Source organism: Pseudorca crassidens, chromosome 19 (assembly GCF_039906515.1).
Source record: "Pseudorca crassidens isolate mPseCra1 chromosome 19, mPseCra1.hap1, whole genome shotgun sequence".
NCBI lineage: Eukaryota > Metazoa > Chordata > Mammalia > Artiodactyla > Delphinidae > Pseudorca > Pseudorca crassidens.
The window spans coordinates 24787418-24804915 of record NC_090314.1 but is presented as its reverse complement, the minus strand read 5'-3'; the positions used below and the strand labels follow the sequence as shown (position 1 = coordinate 24804915).

Sequence of the window (17498 nt, the reverse complement as noted above, 5' to 3'; positions counted from 1 at the left end):
CAGCCCCGGCAAGGCCACCCTTGCCCCCACACCCCCCGCCGAGCTCAGGACCCCGCCCCTGGTGGCCGGCAGGCCCGGGGAAGCGGCCCCTGCCCTCGATCCCGCTCCCGCACCCAACCGCGGTGACACGCCAGAGGGGCGGGGTGGTGGTGGGGCGGGGCTTTTGTCGGAGGGAGCTGTGGAGGGACACACCGGCACACAGGTGGCGGCGCCGGGGCTGGGCGCCGGTGGGGGCGGCCAGGTGCAGGTCGAGGGGCTCGCGGGCCGAAAGGACGGCAACTGGGCCCGCGGCGGAGTCTGGGTCCGGGCCAGCCACCCCGGGAGCGTCTGGGGTGCGACTGCCTTCCAGGGCCGCCTTCTGGCCGCCTAGCCGGCCGGGCCGGCGGGGAGCGCCCCCGCGGGCGCGCGCCGTGGTGGGAGGGGCCTGAGGAGGTGGGGCCTGCAGCGCGGCCCGGCGGGGGCGGAGCCGGCGGCCCCCGCCGCGGGCGAGTAAAGGAGAAGGCGGGCGCAGCGGGAGGCAAAAAGCCTACAGCAACCGGTATTCCCAGGCGGTCTCCCATCCAAGTACTAACCAGGCCCGACCCTGCTTAGCTTCCGAGATCAGACGAGATCGGGCGCGTTCAGGGTGGTATGGCCGTAGACGGGGGCGGGGGGCCGCGGGCGGCCTCTTGAGGCCCAGTTTCGCTGGCGCTGGCGCCTTAACGCCAGCCTGGCGGCCAGCCCGCCCCGGCAGGGCCCCCTCGCCCGCCCAGGCAGGGGGAACGGAGGTCTCGGGTATCGGGCGGCGGCGGAGGGTTTGGCGACCACCTCCCAGCCCAGGGCGGCCCTGACCCAGCAAACCCTTCGGCGCTTGGCGCCCCGCCCAAGATCCCGCACGTCGCTCACAGGGACGTGGCCCCGGAGGCTTCAGGGCCCGGGGCCCGCGGTCCCTTGGGCATCGGCCCTGCCCGCCCACGCGGCGCTAGGCGCAGCCCGACCGCAGCCCGGGCCGGCCCTTCTGCCCGACAGCAGCTGGCCCGAAGCCACTGGGAGCCACCATTGAGTCGCCACGGCCCCTCAGCCCCGGCAAGGCCACCCTTGCCCCCACACCCCCCACCGAGCTCAGGACCCCGCCCCTGGTGGCCGGCAGGCCCGGGGAAGTGGCCCCTGCCCTCGATCCCGCACCCGCACCCGGCCGCGGTGACACGTCAGAGGGGCGGGGTGGTGGTGGGGCGGGGCTTTTGTCGGAGGGAGCTGTGGAGGGACACACCGGCACACAGGTGGCGGCGCCGGGGCTGGGCGCCGGTGGGGGAGGCCAGGTGCAGGTCGAGGGGCTCGCGGGCCGAAAGGACGGCAACTGGGCCCGCGGCGGAGTCTGGGTCTGGAGGGCTCTGAGCCTCCATCCGCTCTGGTGCCTCGGGTCTACCGGCCCGACGCCTGGTAGCGTGACACCCCACCGGCCCACAGACGTAGCCTCCCCAGCTGTGCTCACAGCGAGTCCAACCGCAGCCTGCATCCCTCCGCGGGACACTTGGATTACTCCCGCGATCCCCACGAGGTGCGGCACCCGGCGGCCGAATGGGCTGAGATCCTGCCCTTGCGGCGGCGCCCTGTGGCCACCTCCGCCTCCCTCACGGTACTGGCCGAGGCCTCGGACCAGCGGGCCCCGGCTCCCAGCTCAGCGCTGCTCCTCCGCCCCTCTCACCTCCTGCCCGACGTCCAGGCTACCGAGCACCCTCCACCCCCGCCCACCTTCATGCCACTCAGCCGGAACCCGGGAGGCAATGCCAACTACCAGGTGTATGACAGTCTGGTGCTGAAGCGGCAACCGCAGGAGGGCCAAGCGCGGGCCAACTCGCTGCTACCTTCCACCTCGGCCTCCAGGCCCTCTCTGCACGGGAGCCAGACTGGGAAAATGAACTTACCAGCAGCAAATGGGGGCAGGGGCAGGGGGCGGCAGGGCATGGAGAGAGGAATAAAGAGCGCCAGAGTCCAGGAAACATTGGTGGTCTGTGGCTTGGAAGCGCCACTACTTCTGCCAGCCTGGGTCCCTGCGCTTGGCTTCCTGCAATAAAAAGCCAGTGTCCCCTTCTTGGCCTGAGGGTCCCTTTGGTTTAGTGGCCACAGCTCTGCCAGCAGGCCCCTCCTGGTCCTATACCATGCACTAAGTACATCTGCAGCTGCAGACTCCAAACCCCTGGTCTCTGGGCACCTCCTCTGTGTCTCAGCTGTCCCTGTCCACAGAGAGCCTCATACAAGAAGTTGCTTCCAAACTGGGAGGTTCCACATCTGGGCAGGTCCAGCTCCAGGCCCAGTGAAGGGCATGAAGAAGGCTGAGGCTCTGGACTCCAGCCAGGCCTTCAGCAGGCCTCTGAGGCCAAGGTCTTCCTAGTCTCAAGAGGGGCCAAGAGACGCAATGTGTCATTTGAACAAGTGAGTCAGCGGGCGGTGAGCGAATGAATGACCGCTCGAGGGGATGTATGCCGGCCACCGGGCCCTGTTTGACTGTCCAGGCTCAGCTTACCTGACCCTGGTTACCAGGGAATGCCACTCTGGGCCCTCCTTTTCATCCCCCTCCCTCACTGTGACCTCACCACCTGCCCCATTATGACCCAGTCTGGCTCCCAGTTAAAACTGGAGGGCAGAGGGCCCAGGCAGTCCTGGGACCAACGGCCATGGGTGAGCGAAACTACTACCGAGCCGAGCCGTTCACTGGCCCCATCCCCAGGAAATGCCAGGAGCAAGGATACTCAATTCTTCTGATCCCGGTCAGCTTCATCTTGCTCAACGTGGGGATCAACATGGTGACTATGGTCAGGGCAGGATCTGTGCAGCGCGGCTGGGGGAGCCCTGGGGTCTTGAAGGGGCTGAGGTGGGAGGGCTGCTGGGGTGTGACCGGACAAGGGTTGGATTTCAGGGCTCACCCTGCTCCCGGCCTCCCCCCTCCCCTTCTTCCCTCAACTCTGGAGGCATCTGAAGAGATTCTTGCGGGCACTTTTCAATCGTATTTTCCACAAAGGTGAGTGGGCGCCGGCGTGGGTTCAGGGGATGTGGGCCTGTCCCCTTTCTTCTATCCCTGCCTTGATTCTCAGCCCCTCAGGAACCCAGGCCCTGACCCATCTCGCCTTTCCCCACAGACAAGCAAGCCAGCTGTGTAGGCACCCATTGCATGTGCATGCGCTGCTCCGTGGATCCCAAGAACCTGTGCTCAAGAGTTTCTTCCCACTTCTGCCATCGCCCAAGCTTCCTGCTCGGGCAGGTAAACCACCTTGCCTACTGCCTGCAGCGGGGCTCGGCGGGGGCGGAGCCGGCGGCCCCCCCGCCGCGGGCGAGTAAAGGAGAAGGCGGGCGGAGCGGGAGGCAAAAAGCCTACAGCACCCGGTATTCCCAGGCGGTCTCCCATCCAAGTACTAACCAGGCCCGACCCTGCTTAGCTTCCGAGATCAGACGAGATCGGGCGCGTTCAGGGTGGTATGGCCGTAGACGGGGGTGGGGGGCCGCGGGCGGCCTCTTGAGGCCCAGTTTCGCTGGCGCTGGCGCCTTAACGCCAGCCTGGCGGCCAGCCCGCCCCGGCAGGGCCCCCTCGCCCGCCCAGGCAGGGGGAACGGAGGTCTCGGGTATCGGGCGGCGGCGGAGGGTTTGGCGACCACCTCCCAGCCCAGGGCGGCCCTGACCCAGCAAACCCTTCGGCGCTTGGCGCCCCGCCCAAGATCCCGCACGTCGCTCACAGGGACGTGGCCCCGGAGGCTTCAGGGCCCGGGGCCCGCGGTCCCTTGGGCATCGGCCCTGCCCGCCCACGCGGCGCTAGGCGCAGCCCGGCCGCAGCCCGGGCCGGCCCTCCTGCCCGACAGCAGCCGGCCCGAAGCCACCGGGAGCCACCATTGAGTCGCCACGGCCCCTCAGCCCCGGCAAGGCCACCCTTGCCCCCACACCCCCCGCCGAGCTCAGGACCCCGCCCCTGGTGGCCGGCAGGCCCGGGGAAGCGGCCCCTGCCCTCGATCCCGCTCCCGCACCCGGCCGCGGTGACACGCCAGAGGGGCGGGGTGGTGGTGGGGCGGGGCTTTTGTCGGAGGGAGCTGTGGAGGGACACACCGGCACACAGGTGGCGGCGCCGGGGCTGGGCGCCGGTGGGGGCGGCCAGGTGCAGGTCGAGGGGCTCGCGGGCCGAAAGGACGGCAACTGGGCCCGCGGCGGAGTCTGGGTCCGGGCCAGCCACCCCGGGAGCGTCTGGGGTGCGGCTGCCTTCCAGGGCCGCCTTCTGGCCGCCTGGCCGGCCGGGCCGGCGGGGAGCGCCCCCGCCGGCGCGCGCCGTGGTGGGAGGGGCCTGAGGAGGTGGGGCCTGCAGCGCGGCCCGGCGGGGGCGGAGCCGGCGGCCCCAGCCGCGGGCGAGTAGAGGAGAAGGCGGGCGGAGCGGGAGGCAAAAAGCCTACAGCACCCGGTATTCCCAGGCGGTCTCCCATCCAAGTACTAACCAGGCCCGACCCTGCTTAGCTTCCGAGATCAGACGAGATCGGGCGCGTTCAGGGTGGTATGGCCGTAGACGGGGGCGGGGGGCCGCGGGCGGCCTCTTGAGGCCCAGTTTCGCTGGCGCTGGCGCCTTAACGCCAGCCTTGCGGCCGGCCCGCCCCGGCAGGGCCCCCTCGCCCGCCCAGGCAGGGGGAACGGAGGTCTCGGGTATCGGGCGGCGGCGGAGGGTTTGGCGACCACCTCCCAGCCCAGGGCGGCCCTGACCCAGCAAACCCTTCGGCGCTTGGCGCCCCGCCCAAGATCCCGCACGTCGCTCACAGGGACGTGGCCCCGGAGGCTTCAGGGCCCGGGGCCCGCGGTCCCTTGGGCATCGGCCCTGCCCGCCCACGCGGCGCTAGGCGCAGCCCGACCGCAGCCCGGGCCGGCCCTTCTGCCCGACAGCAGCTGGCCCGAAGCCACTGGGAGCCACCATTGAGTCGCCACGGCCCCTCAGCCCCGGCAAGGCCACCCTTGCCCCCACACCCCCCACCGAGCTCAGGACCCCGCCCCTGGTGGCCGGCAGGCCCGGGGAAGTGGCCCCTGCCCTCGATCCCGCACCCGCACCCGGCCGCGGTGACACGTCAGAGGGGCGGGGTGGTGGTGGGGCGGGGCTTTTGTCGGAGGGAGCTGTGGAGGGACACACCGGCACACAGGTGGCGGCGCCGGGGCTGGGCGCCGGTGGGGGAGGCCAGGTGCAGGTCGAGGGGCTCGCGGGCCGAAAGGACGGCAACTGGGCCCGCGGCGGAGTCTGGGTCTGGAGGGCTCTGAGCCTCCATCCGCTCTGGTGCCTCGGGTCTACCGGCCCGACGCCTGGTAGCGTGACACCCCACCGGCCCACAGACGTAGCCTCCCCAGCTGTGCTCACAGCGAGTCCAACCGCAGCCTGCATCCCTCCGCGGGACACTTGGATTACTCCCGCGATCCCCACGAGGTGCGGCACCCGGCGGCCGAATGGGCTGAGATCCTGCCCTTGCGGCGGCGCCCTGTGGCCACCTCCGCCTCCCTCACGGTACTGGCCGAGGCCTCGGACCAGCGGGCCCCGGCTCCCAGCTCAGCGCTGCTCCTCCGCCCCTCTCACCTCCTGCCCGACGTCCAGGCTACCGAGCACCCTCCACCCCCGCCCACCTTCATGCCACTCAGCCGGAACCCGGGAGGCAATGCCAACTACCAGGTGTATGACAGTCTGGTGCTGAAGCGGCAACCGCAGGAGGGCCAAGCGCGGGCCAACTCGCTGCTACCTTCCACCTCGGCCTCCAGGCCCTCTCTGCACGGGAGCCAGACTGGGAAAATGAACTTACCAGCAGCAAATGGGGGCAGGGGCAGGGGGCGGCAGGGCATGGAGAGAGGAATAAAGAGCGCCAGAGTCCAGGAAACATTGGTGGTCTGTGGCTTGGAAGCGCCACTACTTCTGCCAGCCTGGGTCCCTGCGCTTGGCTTCCTGCAATAAGAAGCCAGTGTCCCCTTCTTGGCCTGAGGGTCCCTTTGGTTTAGTGGCCACAGCTCTGCCAGCAGGCCCCTCCTGGTCCTATACCATGCACTAAGTACATCTGCAGCTGCAGACTCCAAACCCCTGGTCTCTGGGCACCTCCTCTGTGTCTCAGCTGTCCCTGTCCACAGAGAGCCTCATACAAGAAGTTGCTTCCAAACTGGGAGGTTCCACATCTGGGCAGGTCCAGCTCCAGGCCCAGTGAAGGGCATGAAGAAGGCTGAGGCTCTGGACTCCAGCCAGGCCTTCAGCAGGCCTCTGAGGCCAAGGTCTTCCTAGTCTCAAGAGGGGCCAAGAGACGCAATGTGTCATTTGAACAAGTGAGTCAGCGGGCGGTGAGCGAATGAATGACCGCTCGAGGGGATGTATGCCGGCCACCGGGCCCTGTTTGACTGTCCAGGCTCAGCTTACCTGACCCTGGTTACCAGGGAATGCCACTCTGGGCCCTCCTTTTCATCCCCCTCCCTCACTGTGACCTCACCACCTGCCCCATTATGACCCAGTCTGGCTCCCAGTTAAAACTGGAGGGCAGAGGGCCCAGGCAGTCCTGGGACCAACGGCCATGGGTGAGCGAAACTACTACCGAGCCGAGCCGTTCACTGGCCCCATCCCCAGGAAATGCCAGGAGCAAGGATACTCAATTCTTCTGATCCCGGTCAGCTTCATCTTGCTCAACGTGGGGATCAACATGGTGACTATGGTCAGGGCAGGATCTGTGCAGCGCGGCTGGGGGAGCCCTGGGGTCTTGAAGGGGCTGAGGTGGGAGGGCTGCTGGGGTGTGACCGGACAAGGGTTGGATTTCAGGGCTCACCCTGCTCCCGGCCTCCCCCCTCCCCTTCTTCCCTCAACTCTGGAGGCATCTGAAGAGATTCTTGCGGGCACTTTTCAATCGTATTTTCCACAAAGGTGAGTGGGCGCCGGCGTGGGTTCAGGGGATGTGGGCCTGTCCCCTTTCTTCTATCCCTGCCTTGATTCTCAGCCCCTCAGGAACCCAGGCCCTGACCCATCTCGCCTTTCCCCACAGACAAGCAAGCCAGCTGTGTAGGCACCCATTGCATGTGCATGCGCTGCTCCGTGGATCCCAAGAACCTGTGCTCAAGAGTTTCTTCCCACTTCTGCCATCGCCCAAGCTTCCTGCTCGGGCAGGTAAACCACCTTGCCTACTGCCTGCAGCGGGGCTCGGCGGGGGCGGAGCCGGCGGCCCCCCCGCCGCGGGCGAGTAAAGGAGAAGGCGGGCGGAGCGGGAGGCAAAAAGCCTACAGCACCCGGTATTCCCAGGCGGTCTCCCATCCAAGTACTAACCAGGCCCGACCCTGCTTAGCTTCCGAGATCAGACGAGATCGGGCGCGTTCAGGGTGGTATGGCCGTAGACGGGGGTGGGGGGCCGCGGGCGGCCTCTTGAGGCCCAGTTTCGCTGGCGCTGGCGCCTTAACGCCAGCCTGGCGGCCAGCCCGCCCCGGCAGGGCCCCCTCGCCCGCCCAGGCAGGGGGAACGGAGGTCTCGGGTATCGGGCGGCGGCGGAGGGTTTGGCGACCACCTCCCAGCCCAGGGCGGCCCTGACCCAGCAAACCCTTCGGCGCTTGGCGCCCCGCCCAAGATCCCGCACGTCGCTCACAGGGACGTGGCCCCGGAGGCTTCAGGGCCCGGGGCCCGCGGTCCCTTGGGCATCGGCCCTGCCCGCCCACGCGGCGCTAGGCGCAGCCCGGCCGCAGCCCGGGCCGGCCCTCCTGCCCGACAGCAGCCGGCCCGAAGCCACCGGGAGCCACCATTGAGTCGCCACGGCCCCTCAGCCCCGGCAAGGCCACCCTTGCCCCCACACCCCCCGCCGAGCTCAGGACCCCGCCCCTGGTGGCCGGCAGGCCCGGGGAAGCGGCCCCTGCCCTCGATCCCGCTCCCGCACCCGGCCGCGGTGACACGCCAGAGGGGCGGGGTGGTGGTGGGGCGGGGCTTTTGTCGGAGGGAGCTGTGGAGGGACACACCGGCACACAGGTGGCGGCGCCGGGGCTGGGCGCCGGTGGGGGCGGCCAGGTGCAGGTCGAGGGGCTCGCGGGCCGAAAGGACGGCAACTGGGCCCGCGGCGGAGTCTGGGTCCGGGCCAGCCACCCCGGGAGCGTCTGGGGTGCGGCTGCCTTCCAGGGCCGCCTTCTGGCCGCCTGGCCGGCCGGGCCGGCGGGGAGCGCCCCCGCCGGCGCGCGCCGTGGTGGGAGGGGCCTGAGGAGGTGGGGCCTGCAGCGCGGCCCGGCGGGGGCGGAGCCGGCGGCCCCAGCCGCGGGCGAGTAGAGGAGAAGGCGGGCGGAGCGGGAGGCAAAAAGCCTACAGCACCCGGTATTCCCAGGCGGTCTCCCATCCAAGTACTAACCAGGCCCGACCCTGCTTAGCTTCCGAGATCAGACGAGATCGGGCGCGTTCAGGGTGGTATGGCCGTAGACGGGGGCGGGGGGCCGCGGGCGGCCTCTTGAGGCCCAGTTTCGCTGGCGCTGGCGCCTTAACGCCAGCCTTGCGGCCGGCCCGCCCCGGCAGGGCCCCCTCGCCCGCCCAGGCAGGGGGAACGGAGGTCTCGGGTATCGGGCGGCGGCGGAGGGTTTGGCGACCACCTCCCAGCCCAGGGCGGCCCTGACCCAGCAAACCCTTCGGCGCTTGGCGCCCCGCCCAAGATCCCGCACGTCGCTCACAGGGACGTGGCCCCGGAGGCTTCAGGGCCCGGGGCCCGCGGTCCCTTGGGCATCGGCCCTGCCCGCCCACGCGGCGCTAGGCGCAGCCCGGCCGCAGCCCGGGCCGGCCCTCCTGCCCGACAGCAGCCGGCCCGAAGCCACCGGGAGCCACCATTGAGTCGCCACGGCCCCTCAGCCCCGGCAAGGCCACCCTTGCCCCCACACCCCCCGCCGAGCTCAGGACCCCGCCCCTGGTGGCCGGCAGGCCCGGGGAAGCGGCCCCTGCCCTCGATCCCGCTCCCGCACCCAACCGCGGTGACACGCCAGAGGGGCGGGGTGGTGGTGGGGCGGGGCTTTTGTCGGAGGGAGCTGTGGAGGGACACACCGGCACACAGGTGGCGGCGCCGGGGCTGGGCGCCGGTGGGGGCGGCCAGGTGCAGGTCGAGGGGCTCGCGGGCCGAAAGGACGGCAACTGGGCCCGCGGCGGAGTCTGGGTCCGGGCCAGCCACCCCGGGAGCGTCTGGGGTGCGACTGCCTTCCAGGGCCGCCTTCTGGCCGCCTAGCCGGCCGGGCCGGCGGGGAGCGCCCCCGCCGGCGCGCGCCGTGGTGGGAGGGGCCTGAGGAGGTGGGGCCTGCAGCGCGGCCCGGCGGGGGCGGAGCCGGCGGCCCCCGCCGCGGGCGAGTAAAGGAGAAGGCGGGCGCAGCGGAAGGCAAAAAGCCTACAGCAACCGGTATTCCCAGGCGGTCTCCCATCCAAGTACTAACCAGGCCCGACCCTGCTTAGCTTCCGAGATCAGACGAGATCGGGCGCGTTCAGGGTGGTATGGCCGTAGACGGGGGCGGGGGGCCGCGGGCGGCCTCTTGAGGCCCAGTTTCGCTGGCGCTGGCGCCTTAACGCCAGCCTGGCGGCCAGCCCGCCCCGGCAGGGCCCCCTCGCCCGCCCAGGCAGGGGGAACGGAGGTCTCGGGTATCGGGCGGCGGCGGAGGGTTTGGCGACCACCTCCCAGCCCAGGGCGGCCCTGACCCAGCAAACCCTTCGGCGCTTGGCGCCCCGCCCAAGATCCCGCACGTCGCTCACAGGGACGTGGCCCCGGAGGCTTCAGGGCCCGGGGCCCGCGGTCCCTTGGGCATCGGCCCTGCCCGCCCACGCGGCGCTAGGCGCAGCCCGACCGCAGCCCGGGCCGGCCCTTCTGCCCGACAGCAGCTGGCCCGAAGCCACTGGGAGCCACCATTGAGTCGCCACGGCCCCTCAGCCCCGGCAAGGCCACCCTTGCCCCCACACCCCCCACCGAGCTCAGGACCCCGCCCCTGGTGGCCGGCAGGCCCGGGGAAGTGGCCCCTGCCCTCGATCCCGCACCCGCACCCGGCCGCGGTGACACGTCAGAGGGGCGGGGTGGTGGTGGGGCGGGGCTTTTGTCGGAGGGAGCTGTGGAGGGACACACCGGCACACAGGTGGCGGCGCCGGGGCTGGGCGCCGGTGGGGGAGGCCAGGTGCAGGTCGAGGGGCTCGCGGGCCGAAAGGACGGCAACTGGGCCCGCGGCGGAGTCTGGGTCTGGAGGGCTCTGAGCCTCCATCCGCTCTGGTGCCTCGGGTCTACCGGCCCGACGCCTGGTAGCGTGACACCCCACCGGCCCACAGACGTAGCCTCCCCAGCTGTGCTCACAGCGAGTCCAACCGCAGCCTGCATCCCTCCGCGGGACACTTGGATTACTCCCGCGATCCCCACGAGGTGCGGCACCCGGCGGCCGAATGGGCTGAGATCCTGCCCTTGCGGCGGCGCCCTGTGGCCACCTCCGCCTCCCTCACGGTACTGGCCGAGGCCTCGGACCAGCGGGCCCCGGCTCCCAGCTCAGCGCTGCTCCTCCGCCCCTCTCACCTCCTGCCCGACGTCCAGGCTACCGAGCACCCTCCACCCCCGCCCACCTTCATGCCACTCAGCCGGAACCCGGGAGGCAATGCCAACTACCAGGTGTATGACAGTCTGGTGCTGAAGCGGCAACCGCAGGAGGGCCAAGCGCGGGCCAACTCGCTGCTACCTTCCACCTCGGCCTCCAGGCCCTCTCTGCACGGGAGCCAGACTGGGAAAATGAACTTACCAGCAGCAAATGGGGGCAGGGGCAGGGGGCGGCAGGGCATGGAGAGAGGAATAAAGAGCGCCAGAGTCCAGGAAACATTGGTGGTCTGTGGCTTGGAAGCGCCACTACTTCTGCCAGCCTGGGTCCCTGCGCTTGGCTTCCTGCAATAAGAAGCCAGTGTCCCCTTCTTGGCCTGAGGGTCCCTTTGGTTTAGTGGCCACAGCTCTGCCAGCAGGCCCCTCCTGGTCCTATACCATGCACTAAGTACATCTGCAGCTGCAGACTCCAAACCCCTGGTCTCTGGGCACCTCCTCTGTGTCTCAGCTGTCCCTGTCCACAGAGAGCCTCATACAAGAAGTTGCTTCCAAACTGGGAGGTTCCACATCTGGGCAGGTCCAGCTCCAGGCCCAGTGAAGGGCATGAAGAAGGCTGAGGCTCTGGACTCCAGCCAGGCCTTCAGCAGGCCTCTGAGGCCAAGGTCTTCCTAGTCTCAAGAGGGGCCAAGAGACGCAATGTGTCATTTGAACAAGTGAGTCAGCGGGCGGTGAGCGAATGAATGACCGCTCGAGGGGATGTATGCCGGCCACCGGGCCCTGTTTGACTGTCCAGGCTCAGCTTACCTGACCCTGGTTACCAGGGAATGCCACTCTGGGCCCTCCTTTTCATCCCCCTCCCTCACTGTGACCTCACCACCTGCCCCATTATGACCCAGTCTGGCTCCCAGTTAAAACTGGAGGGCAGAGGGCCCAGGCAGTCCTGGGACCAACGGCCATGGGTGAGCGAAACTACTACCGAGCCGAGCCGTTCACTGGCCCCATCCCCAGGAAATGCCAGGAGCAAGGATACTCAATTCTTCTGATCCCGGTCAGCTTCATCTTGCTCAACGTGGGGATCAACATGGTGACTATGGTCAGGGCAGGATCTGTGCAGCGCGGCTGGGGGAGCCCTGGGGTCTTGAAGGGGCTGAGGTGGGAGGGCTGCTGGGGTGTGACCGGACAAGGGTTGGATTTCAGGGCTCACCCTGCTCCCGGCCTCCCCCCTCCCCTTCTTCCCTCAACTCTGGAGGCATCTGAAGAGATTCTTGCGGGCACTTTTCAATCGTATTTTCCACAAAGGTGAGTGGGCGCCGGCGTGGGTTCAGGGGATGTGGGCCTGTCCCCTTTCTTCTATCCCTGCCTTGATTCTCAGCCCCTCAGGAACCCAGGCCCTGACCCATCTCGCCTTTCCCCACAGACAAGCAAGCCAGCTGTGTAGGCACCCATCGCATGTGCATGCGCTGCTCCGTGGATCCCAAGAACCTGTGCTCAAGAGTTTCTTCCCACTTCTGCCATCGCCCAAGCTTCCTGCTCGGGCAGGTAAACCACCTTGCCTACTGCCTGCAGCGGGGCTCGGCGGGGGCGGAGCCGGCGGCCCCCCCGCCGCGGGCGAGTAAAGGAGAAGGCGGGCGGAGCGGGAGGCAAAAAGCCTACAGCACCCGGTATTCCCAGGCGGTCTCCCATCCAAGTACTAACCAGGCCCGACCCTGCTTAGCTTCCGAGATCAGACGAGATCGGGCGCGTTCAGGGTGGTATGGCCGTAGACGGGGGCGGGGGGCCGCGGGCGGCCTCTTGAGGCCCAGTTTCGCTGGCGCTGGCGCCTTAACGCCAGCCTGGCGGCCAGCCCGCCCCGGCAGGGCCCCCTCGCCCGCCCAGGCAGGGGGAACGGAGGTCTCGGGTATCGGGCGGCGGCGGAGGGTTTGGCGACCACCTCCCAGCCCAGGGCGGCCCTGACCCAGCAAACCCTTCGGCGCTTGGCGCCCCGCCCAAGATCCCGCACGTCGCTCACAGGGACGTGGCCCCGGAGGCTTCAGGGCCCGGGGCCCGCGGTCCCTTGGGCATCGGCCCTGCCCGCCCACGCGGCGCTAGGCGCAGCCCGGCCGCAGCCCGGGCCGGCCCTCCTGCCCGACAGCAGCCGGCCCGAAGCCACCGGGAGCCTCCATTGAGTCGCCACGGCCCCTCAGCCCCGGCAAGGCCACCCTTGCCCCCACACCCCCCGCCGAGCTCAGGACCCCGCCCCTGGTGGCCGGCAGGCCCGGGGAAGCGGCCCCTGCCCTCGATCCCGCTCCCGCACCCGGCCGCGGTGACACGCCAGAGGGGCGGGGTGGTGGTGGGGCGGGGCTTTTGTCGGAGGGAGCTGTGGAGGGACACACCGGCACACAGGTGGCGGCGCCGGGGCTGGGCGCCGGTGGGGGCGGCCAGGTGCAGGTCGAGGGGCTCGCGGGCCGAAAGGACGGCAACTGGGCCCGCGGCGGAGTCTGGGTCCGGGCCAGCCACCCCGGGAGCGTCTGGGGTGCGGCTGCCTTCCAGGGCCGCCTTCTGGCCGCCTGGCCGGCCGGGCCGGCGGGGAGCGCCCCCGCCGGCGCGCGCCGTGGTGGGAGGGGCCTGAGGAGGTGGGGCCTGCAGCGCGGCCCGGCGGGGGCGGAGCCGGCGGCCCCCGCCGCGGGCGAGTAAAGGAGAAGGCGGGCGCAGCGGGAGGCAAAAAGCCTACAGCAACCGGTATTCCCAGGCGGTCTCCCATCCAAGTACTAACCAGGCCCGACCCTGCTTAGCTTCCGAGATCAGACGAGATCGGGCGCGTTCAGGGTGGTATGGCCGTAGACGGGGGCGGGGGGCCGCGGGCGGCCTCTTGAGGCCCAGTTTCGCTGGCGCTGGCGCCTTAACGCCAGCCTGGCGGCCAGCCCGCCCCGGCAGGGCCCCCTCGCCCGCCCAGGCAGGGGGAACGGAGGTCTCGGGTATCGGGCGGCGGCGGAGGGTTTGGCGACCACCTCCCAGCCCAGGGCGGCCCTGACCCAGCAAACCCTTCGGCGCTTGGCGCCCCGCCCAAGATCCCGCACGTCGCTCACAGGGACGTGGCCCCGGAGGCTTCAGGGCCCGGGGCCCGCGGTCCCTTGGGCATCGGCCCTGCCCGCCCACGCGGCGCTAGGCGCAGCCCGACCGCAGCCCGGGCCGGCCCTTCTGCCCGACAGCAGCTGGCCCGAAGCCACTGGGAGCCACCATTGAGTCGCCACGGCCCCTCAGCCCCGGCAAGGCCACCCTTGCCCCCACACCCCCCACCGAGCTCAGGACCCCGCCCCTGGTGGCCGGCAGGCCCGGGGAAGTGGCCCCTGCCCTCGATCCCGCACCCGCACCCGGCCGCGGTGACACGTCAGAGGGGCGGGGTGGTGGTGGGGCGGGGCTTTTGTCGGAGGGAGCTGTGGAGGGACACACCGGCACACAGGTGGCGGCGCCGGGGCTGGGCGCCGGTGGGGGAGGCCAGGTGCAGGTCGAGGGGCTCGCGGGCCGAAAGGACGGCAACTGGGCCCGCGGCGGAGTCTGGGTCTGGAGGGCTCTGAGCCTCCATCCGCTCTGGTGCCTCGGGTCTACCGGCCCGACGCCTGGTAGCGTGACACCCCACCGGCCCACAGACGTAGCCTCCCCAGCTGTGCTCACAGCGAGTCCAACCGCAGCCTGCATCCCTCCGCGGGACACTTGGATTACTCCCGCGATCCCCACGAGGTGCGGCACCCGGCGGCCGAATGGGCTGAGATCCTGCCCTTGCGGCGGCGCCCTGTGGCCACCTCCGCCTCCCTCACGGTACTGGCCGAGGCCTCGGACCAGCGGGCCCCGGCTCCCAGCTCAGCGCTGCTCCTCCGCCCCTCTCACCTCCTGCCCGACGTCCAGGCTACCGAGCACCCTCCACCCCCGCCCACCTTCATGCCACTCAGCCGGAACCCGGGAGGCAATGCCAACTACCAGGTGTATGACAGTCTGGTGCTGAAGCGGCAACCGCAGGAGGGCCAAGCGCGGGCCAACTCGCTGCTACCTTCCACCTCGGCCTCCAGGCCCTCTCTGCACGGGAGCCAGACTGGGAAAATGAACTTACCAGCAGCAAATGGGGGCAGGGGCAGGGGGCGGCAGGGCATGGAGAGAGGAATAAAGAGCGCCAGAGTCCAGGAAACATTGGTGGTCTGTGGCTTGGAAGCGCCACTCCTTCTGCCAGCCTGGGTCCCTGCGCTTGGCTTCCTGCAATAAGAAGCCAGTGTCCCCTTCTTGGCCTGAGGGTCCCTTTGGTTTAGTGGCCACAGCTCTGCCAGCAGGCCCCTCCTGGTCCTATACCATGCACTAAGTACATCTGCAGCTGCAGACTCCAAACCCCTGGTCTCTGGGCACCTCCTCTGTGTCTCAGCTGTCCCTGTCCACAGAGAGCCTCATACAAGAAGTTGCTTCCAAACTGGGAGGTTCCACATCTGGGCAGGTCCAGCTCCAGGCCCAGTGAAGGGCATGAAGAAGGCTGAGGCTCTGGACTCCAGCCAGGCCTTCAGCAGGCCTCTGAGGCCAAGGTCTTCCTAGTCTCAAGAGGGGCCAAGAGACGCAATGTGTCATTTGAACAAGTGAGTCAGCGGGCGGTGAGCGAATGAATGACCGCTCGAGGGGATGTATGCCGGCCACCGGGCCCTGTTTGACTGTCCAGGCTCAGCTTACCTGACCCTGGTTACCAGGGAATGCCACTCTGGGCCCTCCTTTTCATCCCCCTCCCTCACTGTGACCTCACCACCTGCCCCATTATGACCCAGTCTGGCTCCCAGTTAAAACTGGAGGGCAGAGGGCCCAGGCAGTCCTGGGACCAACGGCCATGGGTGAGCGAAACTACTACCGAGCCGAGCCGTTCACTGGCCCCATCCCCAGGAAATGCCAGGAGCAAGGATACTCAATTCTTCTGATCCCGGTCAGCTTCATCTTGCTCAACGTGGGGATCAACATGGTGACTATGGTCAGGGCAGGATCTGTGCAGCGCGGCTGGGGGAGCCCTGGGGTCTTGAAGGGGCTGAGGTGGGAGGGCTGCTGGGGTGTGACCGGACAAGGGTTGGATTTCAGGGCTCACCCTGCTCCCGGCCTCCCCCCTCCCCTTCTTCCCTCAACTCTGGAGGCATCTGAAGAGATTCTTGCGGGCACTTTTCAATCGTATTTTCCACAAAGGTGAGTGGGCGCCGGCGTGGGTTCAGGGGATGTGGGCCTGTCCCCTTTCTTCTATCCCTGCCTTGATTCTCAGCCCCTCAGGAACCCAGGCCCTGACCCATCTCGCCTTTCCCCACAGACAAGCAAGCCAGCTGTGTAGGCACCCATTGCATGTGCATGCGCTGCTCCGTGGATCCCAAGAACCTGTGCTCAAGAGTTTCTTCCCACTTCTGCCATCGCCCAAGCTTCCTGCTCGGGCAGGTAAACCACCTTGCCTACTGCCTGCAGCGGGGCTCGGCGGGGGCGGAGCCGGCGGCCCCCCCGCCGCGGGCGAGTAAAGGAGAAGGCGGGCGGAGCGGGAGGCAAAAAGCCTACAGCACCCGGTATTCCCAGGCGGTCTCCCATCCAAGTACTAACCAGGCCCGACCCTGCTTAGCTTCCGAGATCAGACGAGATCGGGCGCGTTCAGGGTGGTATGGCCGTAGACGGGGGCGGGGGGCCGCGGGCGGCCTCTTGAGGCCCAGTTTCGCTGGCGCTGGCGCCTTAACGCCAGCCTTGCGGCCGGCCCGCCCCGGCAGGGCCCCCTCGCCCGCCCAGGCAGGGGGAACGGAGGTCTCGGGTATCGGGCGGCGGCGGAGGGTTTGGCGACCACCTCCCAGCCCAGGGCGGCCCTGACCCAGCAAACCCTTCGGCGCTTGGCGCCCCGCCCAAGATCCCGCACGTCGCTCACAGGGACGTGGCCCCGGAGGCTTCAGGGCCCGGGGCCCGCGGTCCCTTGGGCATCGGCCCTGCCCGCCCACGCGGCGCTAGGCGCAGCCCGGCCGCAGCCCGGGCCGGCCCTCCTGCCCGACAGCAGCCGGCCCGAAGCCACCGGGAGCCACCATTGAGTCGCCACGGCCCCTCAGCCCCGGCAAGGCCACCCTTGCCCCCACACCCCCCGCCGAGCTCAGGACCCCGCCCCTGGTGGCCGGCAGGCCCGGGGAAGCGGCCCCTGCCCTCGATCCCGCTCCCGCACCCGGCCGCGGTGACACGCCAGAGGGGCGGGGTGGTGGTGGGGCGGGGCTTTTGTCGGAGGGAGCTGTGGAGGGACACACCGGCACACAGGTGGCGGCGCCGGGACTGGGCGCCGGTGGGGGCGGCCAGGTGCAGGTCGAGGGGCTCGCGGGCCGAAAGGACGGCAACTGGGCCCGCGGCGGAGTCTGGGTCCGGGCCAGCCACCCCGGGAGCGTCTGGGGTGCGGCTGCCTTCCAGGGCCGCCTTCTGGCCGCCTGGCCGGCCGGGCCGGCGGGGAGCGCCCCCGCCGGCGCGCGCCGTGGTGGGAGGGGCCTGAGGAGGTGGGGCCTGCAGCGCGGCCCGGCGGGGGCGGAGCCGGCGGCCCCAGCCGCGGGCGAGTAGAGGAGAAGGCGGGCGGAGCGGGAGGCAAAAAGCCTACAGCACCCGGTATTCCCAGGCGGTCTCCCATCCAAGTACTAACCAGGCCCGACCCTGCTTAGCTTCCGAGATCAGACGAGATCGGGCGCGTTCAGGGTGGTATGGCCGTAGACGGGGGCGGGGGGCCGCGGGCGGCCTCTTGAGGCCCAGTTTCGCTGGCGCTGGCGCCTTAACGCCAGCCTTGCGGCCGGCCCGCCCCGGCAGGGCCCCCTCGCCCGCCCAGGCAGGGGGAACGGAGGTCTCGGGTATCGGGCGGCGGCGGAGGGTTTGGCGACCACCTCCCAGCCCAGGGCGGCCCTGACCCAGCAAACCCTTCGGCGCTTGGCGCCCCGCCCAAGATCCCGCACGTCGCTCACAGGGACGTGGCCCCGGAGGCTTCAGGGCCCGGGGCCCGCG

At 69.9% G+C, this 17498-nt stretch overlaps 10 non-coding genes across 10 annotated transcripts; all 10 read right to left on the bottom strand.

Annotated features, from left to right (window-relative positions):
• Positions 1-523: 523 nt before the first annotated feature.
• LOC137213628 (5S ribosomal RNA) lies at positions 524-642 on the bottom strand. Its single transcript, XR_010938263.1, has one exon. It is a non-coding gene; the product is annotated as a 5S ribosomal RNA (ribosomal RNA).
• A 2703-nt stretch (positions 643-3345) lies between these two features.
• Positions 3346-3464, bottom strand: LOC137213228 (5S ribosomal RNA). Its single transcript, XR_010937868.1, has one exon. It is a non-coding gene; the product is annotated as a 5S ribosomal RNA (ribosomal RNA).
• A 938-nt stretch (positions 3465-4402) lies between these two features.
• LOC137213227 (5S ribosomal RNA) lies at positions 4403-4521 on the bottom strand. The gene has a single exon (XR_010937867.1). It is a non-coding gene; the product is annotated as a 5S ribosomal RNA (ribosomal RNA).
• Positions 4522-7224: 2703 nt separating this feature from the next.
• On the bottom strand, positions 7225-7343 carry LOC137213226 (5S ribosomal RNA). Its single transcript, XR_010937866.1, has one exon. It is a non-coding gene; the product is annotated as a 5S ribosomal RNA (ribosomal RNA).
• Positions 7344-8281: 938 nt separating this feature from the next.
• Positions 8282-8400, bottom strand: LOC137213225 (5S ribosomal RNA). Its single transcript, XR_010937865.1, has one exon. It is a non-coding gene; the product is annotated as a 5S ribosomal RNA (ribosomal RNA).
• Positions 8401-9338: 938 nt separating this feature from the next.
• LOC137213627 (5S ribosomal RNA) lies at positions 9339-9457 on the bottom strand. Its single transcript, XR_010938262.1, has one exon. It is a non-coding gene; the product is annotated as a 5S ribosomal RNA (ribosomal RNA).
• Positions 9458-12160: 2703 nt separating this feature from the next.
• On the bottom strand, positions 12161-12279 carry LOC137213224 (5S ribosomal RNA). The gene has a single exon (XR_010937864.1). It is a non-coding gene; the product is annotated as a 5S ribosomal RNA (ribosomal RNA).
• Positions 12280-13217: 938 nt separating this feature from the next.
• Positions 13218-13336, bottom strand: LOC137213625 (5S ribosomal RNA). Its single transcript, XR_010938260.1, has one exon. It is a non-coding gene; the product is annotated as a 5S ribosomal RNA (ribosomal RNA).
• Positions 13337-16039: 2703 nt separating this feature from the next.
• On the bottom strand, positions 16040-16158 carry LOC137213222 (5S ribosomal RNA). Its single transcript, XR_010937862.1, has one exon. It is a non-coding gene; the product is annotated as a 5S ribosomal RNA (ribosomal RNA).
• A 938-nt stretch (positions 16159-17096) lies between these two features.
• Positions 17097-17215, bottom strand: LOC137213221 (5S ribosomal RNA). The gene has a single exon (XR_010937861.1). It is a non-coding gene; the product is annotated as a 5S ribosomal RNA (ribosomal RNA).
• Positions 17216-17498: the final 283 nt, after the last annotated feature.